The sequence below is a fragment of the Cynara cardunculus genome, assembly GCF_001531365.2.
Source record: "Cynara cardunculus var. scolymus isolate 2C chromosome LG 7, CcrdV1, whole genome shotgun sequence".
Taxonomy (NCBI): Eukaryota; Viridiplantae; Streptophyta; class Magnoliopsida; order Asterales; family Asteraceae; genus Cynara; species Cynara cardunculus.
This window is the reverse complement of record NC_037534.1, coordinates 14,462,991-14,470,868: the sequence shown is the minus strand read 5'-3', so window position 1 is coordinate 14,470,868 and position 7,878 is coordinate 14,462,991.

Genomic DNA, 7,878 nt, shown 5'->3' with positions numbered 1-7,878 from the left:
TTTGCTAAGTATGTATGTGGAACCAGAGGACTGATGGACGAGTCATCCATTATTTTTCTAAGTATGGATGTTGAACCAGCGGCCGATGAATTAGAATTTCATTGGTTTGCTAAGTATGTATGTGGAACCAGTGGACCGATGAACGAGAAATCTATTACTTATCTAAGTATGTAAGTTGAACCAGAGGACCGATGAACTAGAACCCAAAAAATTTCTAAGTCTGGTAATGCAACCAGAGATTTTGGCTATCCAGAGGCTCTAGCTTGATTGCCACCCTTAGCCTTGCTTAGAAGTTTTTGTTATAACACTAAGAACTTATAGATGGTACATTTCGTAATTAAGATTCTTAATATCGCAGATCACTATGTCATCATCTGCTGCTAATGAATACTCGGCAGACGAATCTGGTTATGTGGTTCGCCGATCTAGAAGGAACTCATCCATCAATGAAGAGGTAGACCCATATGAGCATGAGGACACAGCGACTAGCGAGGCACCTGCTTCATCATCTGCATCCATATTGCCCCCGTCGTAGCCAGTGCCCGATATTCCACCTCAAATCTTTCATGGTCCAAGGATTAGAGTCACGTCTAGGAAAAGCGTTCCACTACCTTGGCGGGTGACTTTTGAGAATTCCACTAGAATTAGAGGAGAGTCATCCCAACCACAGCATGGGAGCAGGACCTCTCAGGTAGTGACAGGAGTACCTGCATCCTACACTCAAGGCATGAATCTGGCTGAACGAGAATGGGTGCGGAGAATCGCATCAGATACTCAAACTCACCAGACCCGGCTGGGATACCACCACCACATTTTGAACAACCTATCCGATGTGATGGAAATGCACCACCAGTGTATGATGAGAACCTCAGATGTCGTCATCGCTACTAGACGGGAGATTAGGAGATTGTACAAGTGCCTGGTGGTAAGTGGGATGATGATGCTGATGCTAGGAATGCTGATCGGTTGGATGTTGCTCTAGAAATGATATATAGTGATAAAATATTTACTCTTTTTGCATTGAAACCTAAGATCTTGTTTTGGTGGGCTGTAAACAACCATGAACTTATGATGTCTTTTGAGAAATGTTTATCTACATCAAGCCATGGTTGAATATAAATTATTCTGTTTGATTATGTAAATGCTTGAATGTTATCCACCAGATGAATATCCTTTGCATCATTTAAATGACTAGAAGTTATTATCAATGATATTGCCATGAAAATGACGAAATTCCCTTCTGACTTAGGCCTTAGAAAATGCCGCCAAGAAGAGAAAACCCTGAGGTTGCACGACTCGTGTCAGAACAACTCTTGGCCGCACTCCCCAACATTGTCAGCCAGGTAGCGGCAGGACTAAACGCTAACCAACCAACCAATTCTGAGCCTAGAACACCTAGAGAATGCACCTATAAATCCTTCAGATCCTACAATCCAAAAGAATTCCATGGAAACGAGGGAGCTGTAGGGTTATTGACATGGATAGAGAGTATGAAATTTGTCCTCCATATCAGTAAATGCACTGAGGCAAACAAGGTAGAATATGTTGCATGCTTACTACAAGGCCGGTCACTGACTTGGTGGAATACTTTAGTGCAAACTAGGGGTCGGGAAACGGCTAACCAACTTTCTTGGGAAGAAACTACTCAAGGATGAGTACTGCCCAAGAAGTGAACTCCAAAAGTTAGAAATGGAGTTATGGAATCATGAAATGAAAGGGGAAAATATAGCTGCATATACGGCTCGATTCCATGAGTTAGCAAATCTAGTACCACATCTAGTGACACCGGATGAAGTCCGCATTGAGAGATATATTTGGGGTTTGTCTCCAGAGATTAGAGGAAACATCACCTCGGCAAATCCAAAGACCCTTCAAGAGGCGATAAATATTGCTACCAAACTTACAAATAATGTTGTTCGGTCTGGAGAATTTGCCAAGGGAAAGAGAAAGATAGAGGAACATAAGAGCCAAAGATTTGGGGGAAGATCTGACAAGAATAGGAAAATGGTAGGAAATTTTGGAGTACAGACCTAAGTGGTAAAACCAGGAAACAAACCCAAGTGCAATAAATGTAAATACCCGCACTGGGGAAATTGCTGCACTTGCCAAAGATGCCACCAAAGGGGTCATCTTTCAAAGGATTGTCAAAAGCGATTATGTTATGAATGTGGAAGTCCATATCATATGAGGAATGTATGTCCAAGGAGAAAACAAGAAACAAATGCTAACCAAAACCGACCAATCAATCAAGGGAACCCAGAAAGTCAAGCACGGGGCCGAGCATTTGAAATCGGAGTAAAGGAGGCTAGGCATGATCCAAATGTGGTTACAGGTACATTTCTTTTGAATAATGAAATTGCATCAGTATTATTTGATTCAGGAGCAGATAGAAGTTTTGTATCATTAGATTTTAAGCCGAAAATTAATTTAAAGCCCCAATGGTTGAAAGAAGTTTATATAATAGAATTTGCCAATGGTCAACAAATTAGAGCTAGGGACATAATCATGGACTGCACTCTAAGTTTAGCCGAAAAGGATTTTAACATAGATCTTATTCCGATTGAGCTAGGAAGTTTTGATATAGTTATAGGCATGGATTGGCTATCCAAAAATAGAGTTGAAATAGTTTGTTCGGAAAAGGTTATCTAAATTCCTCAAGAAGGAAGTGACTCAATTGTAATTCAAGGAGACGAGTCAGATCGAAAAATTAGGATAGTATCATGCATGAAGATGCGAAAGTACTTAAAGAAGAATTATGTTGCATTTTTGGCACATGTTATTGATAAGAAGGTCAAAGAGAAATATATTGATGATTTCCCTGTAGTTCGGGAGTTTCCTGATGTATTTCCCGAGGATTTACCAGGACTACCCTCCCCAAGACAAGTCGAATTCGGTATCGACTTAATCCCTGGAGCTGCCCTAGTGGCAAAAGCACCACACTGATTGGCTTCATCAGAAATGCAAGAAATGTCAAGCCAACTCCAAGAGTTATTGGATAAAGGATTTATAAGACCAAGTTTCTCACCATGGGGTGCAGCGGTTCTATTCGTCAAAAAGAAAGATGGGTCAATGTGAATGTGCATTGATTATAGGGAAACTTAATAAGATGACCATCAAGAATAGATACCCTCTTCCTAAAATCGATGATTTATTCGATCAACTCCAAGGTGCTGTATACTTTTCAAAGATCGATCTACGACCCGGATATCATCAAGTGAAAATTCGAGAAGAGGATACCCCCAAAACGGCATTTAGGACCCGATACGGTCATTACAAATTTTTGGTTATGCCATTCGGGTTAACCAATGCACCGATGGTCTTTATGGATCTGATGAATAGGGCTTGCAGACCATACCTGGATAAATTTATAATCGTTTTCATAGACGACATACTAATTTATTCACGAAGTAAGAAGGATCATGAGCAACACTTGAGGATGATATTAGAACTACTTAGGAACCAGAAAATATATGCAAAATTCTCCAAATGCAAATTCTGGATTCGTGAAGTACAATTTATTGGTCATGTGGTTAATGAAAAAGGGATTCAGGTGGATCCTGTGAAGATTGAGGCCATAAAGAAATGGGAAGCCCCAAGAACCCCGACGGAAATTCGTCAATATCTTGGTTTGGCAGGCTACTATCGACGATTCATTGAGAATTTTTCAAAAATTACGCAACCACTCACCGCTTTAACTCAAAAAGACAAGAAGTTTGTTTGGGGAGAAAAACAAGAAGAGGCATTCAAGACCCTTAAGAATAAACTATTTAATGCACCTATTTTATCTTTACAAGAGGGTTCGAAAAACTTTGTAGTCTATTGTGACGCATCACATCAAGGTTTAGGATGCGTACTAATGCAAAGAGATAAGGTTATTGCATATGCTTCAAGGCAACTCAAAGTGCACGAGAAGAACTATACTACGCATGACCTAGAATTGGGAGCCGTAGTATTTGCACTTAAGATTTGGAGACACTACCTTTATGGTACCAAGTGCACTGTGTTCACTGATCACAAAAGTCTTCAACACATCCTCAACCAGAAGATGTTAAATACGAGACAAAGAAGGTGGGTTGAACAACTTAGTGATTACGACTGTGAAATTAAGTACCATCCCGGCAAAGCAAATGTGGTAGCCGATGCTCTAAGTAGGAAGGAAAGAGTGAAACCAACAAGGGTGAGGGCTTTGGGAGCAATAGTAAACACAAGTCTGAAGGCACAAATTCTCAAGGATCAAAAGGAAGCATTAAAGAAAGAGAATTTGATGAATGAGACTCTTCACCACATAGAAACTAAGTTTCAATTGAAATCTGACAGAGTGAATTACTTGGGAAATAGGGTTTGGATACCTATGATTGGCAATCTTAGATCAATAATTTTGAACGAAGCTCATCGATCAAAATATTCAATTCACYCGGGAGCAGATAAGATGTATAAGGATTTAAGGGAACATTATTGGTGGCCTGGAATGAAGAAAGACATTGCCCTGTATGTAAATAAGTGCTTAACTTGTGCAATGGTCAAGGCTGAACACCAAAAACCTTTTGGTCTGCTTCAGCAACCCGAGATTCCCCAATGGAAGTGGGAACAAATATCAATGGATTTCATCACAAAGTTGCCCAGAACTTGGAAAGGGCATGATACAATTTGGGTAATTGTAGATCGACTGACAAAATCTGCTCATTTCTTTCCAATCCGAGAAGATTATAAGATGGAAAAGTTGGCTCAAATTTATATAAATGAAATTATAACCAGACATGGAGTACCTCATTCCATTCTCTCGGATAGAGACAGTCGATTTACGTCAAGATTTTGACAGTCACTTCAACAAGGGTTGGGTACACGACTAGATCTAAGTACATCGTACCACCCCCAAACTGATGGGCAAACAGAAAGAACAATCCAAACACTKGAAGACATGTTGCGCGCATGCGTTATATATTTTGGTGGAAGCTAGGATACGCATCTTCCGTTAGTTGAATTTGCGTACAATAATAGTTACCATGCCAGTATCCAGTGTGCGCCCTATGAAGCCTTATATGGACGTAAGTGTAGATCCCCACTCAGTTGGTTAGAAGTCGGTGATCGACAAATAATCAGACCTGATGTTGTCCAAGAAACCACTGATAAGATTGAAATAATCAAGGATCGACTCAAGGCTGCAAGAGATCGTCAGAAAAGCTATGCCGATAATCGGAGGAGACCATTAGAGTTCCAAAAAGGGGATAAAGTATTTTTAAAAGTCTCACCATGGAAAGGTATATTGCGCTTTGGAAAAAGAGACAAATTGGGTCCCCGATATATTGGTCCCTTTGAAATAATTGAGAGGATTGGGCCAATAACATACAAGTTAAATTTACCACCAGAATTAAGCGCTATTCACGATACATTTTGTTAAACCCCACAATGCAAAATGTAAAAAGTAATGAAAAACAACAAGTGATGAAGAACCAGAAGACCAATAAAGACATCAAGGCAGAATCGACCAAGTCTGGAATTCAACCATTGGATCGATGGAGAGTTCAACTATTGGATCAATGGACAAGTTCAACCATTGGATCAATGGACAAGTTCAACCAGAGGATCAATGGACAGGTCCAAGGATGCGATGGAAAGAGCATCCTCATCGATCCTTTGGACAAGCAACACTTAGAAGATTTTCCAGCACTTCATCCAAGCATGCAATGAAGATTTGAAGATAAGGATGAAATCATCATATCATGAATGACAGTTGGAGATGACAAATCAACAGCTGGAATTCAAGTTTATCTTATTGTTAATGTTTATCCATGAGAAAGATAAACCCTATCTGTTAGCTAGACGATTTGCTAGAAAGTAGCATTAGATAGTTATCTACTTAATAGTCGTTTAGTATAAATAGATGATTAGGTCTATTGTAAAAATAAGGCTTTTACTCTTTGTTTTACGTTTATGAATCTATAAAGTAAACCTTTGAAGCTCAAAGTTGTTCTCAAACTTTCTTATTTTATTCTTGAGACTTCATAACTTTCTTCATTAAATCACTATAATTTGGTTATTCATAACTAGATTATTAGTGTTATTGAGAGATCTGGGATCAACAGTTGATATCAAAGCTTTCATCTTTGTAACCAGAGCCCCTCTGGTTCAAAGCAAATACTTGCCAATTTTTACCAAGTTCTTTTTTTTTTCCCACCCAGAGCCTCTGGTTCTATAGACCAGCGCCTCTGGACTCCAACACTTTGAGATATCCAAGTCTTCATCCTTGGATTCTTGCACTCTCTCATTATTTCTTTCTCCTTAACCTCCCAGAGCCTCTGGTTCCAAAGACCAGCGCCTCTGGTTTTCCCACACCACTTGCAATATTTTTTTCCCAACCTGAGCCTCTGGTTCCAAAGACCAGAGCCTCTGGTTTCCACCTTTACTTGCTATCTATTCTTTTCTTACAACCAGAGCCTCTGGTTCGAAAGACCAGAGCCTCTGGCCTTAGATTCTTTGAAAGCAAACCTTAACCATTTTCCCTTCATACTCCCTTTCATAGTTTTTCCAACCAGAGCCTCTGGTTCTAAAGACCAGATCCTCTGGATTCAAAGTCTATGTCACCAGAGCCTCTCTGGTCTCAAAGACAATTCTTTTTCCTTGTTCATGACACTCATTGCCTTCTCAACCAAAGCCTATGGTTCTAAAGACCAGAGCCCCTGGTTTCAATGTCCTTGAGTTTTTCAAAAACCCATAAACCCACAAACCTTGCCTCTCAACCAGAGCCTTTGGTTCTAAAGACCAGAGCCTCTGGCTCTGTTCTCTTTGCAATCTTTACTTGGAATATGCTTCTCTCAACTAGAGCCTCTGGTTGTATAGACCAGAGCCTCTGTCTCCTAAACTTCTCAAATTTTATCTAAGTAAAGGGGAATCTTTGCTTTTAATCCATATGCTTCATTTGAGGGGGAGCAAAAGTTTACTTTTGTAAACTTGCATTTTCCATCCAGAGTCTCTGGTTCTACAATACAGAGCCTCTGGTCACATAAAATGCTATATATAAATATAATACCAGACCTCCTCTGGTTTTGTAAAATGGATTGTCATACTTCACCAGAGCCTCTGGTTTGTTAACCAAAGTCTCTACATCATGAAAATCCAACATCACTACTTGTCTTCATCGACATTACAAACCAGAACACCTCTGGTTCCACACCCATTCTGTCATGCATAACCAGAGCTCCTCTGGTTCCATGAAAATACATTTTACTATAAAACTCATCTTAATTGAAAACCATTTTCAAGATTATACAAAATTGCAGCTTTTGTGACTAAAAACTATACAACAAGGGTTTTTAGAAGACCAAAACTTCGTAATTAGTATTAATCTTACAATTAGATGAGATTTTCAATAAATTTTCTTTGGGAAATGTCTTCACCAAGATATTATTTGGAATGACTCTTCATTTCAAATTCTTCATGACGTCACTCGAACCACGCACCTGACACCATACAGACGGCTCACGTTCATCCAATAAAACCCATTTTCATGATTATTATATTTTAATAATCAAATAAACGTTTCCCTTACCACTCCACCCCTCCACCCACTACCACCCCTACCCCCACCCCACCCGTCTTCCCCATAAATACCTTTCTTCCCCATTCTTACCTTCTTTACGCCTTCAAAAACTACAAGAAAACTCCGACGAACTCAAAACCTGCAACTTCATCAAAAATGGCCTCCTCCGTTTCTGACGAATCCAACAACAATGACAGCCGAATCCAATCCACCGACGCCGATAGCCGCGCAATCGTCTTCTTACCCATGAAACCCAACAACCACATGATTGAACTGCGCAACACCCTTTTTGATGACAGGTTTGCGATAATGATTGAGTTCTTCAAGAACTGTATCCTTCT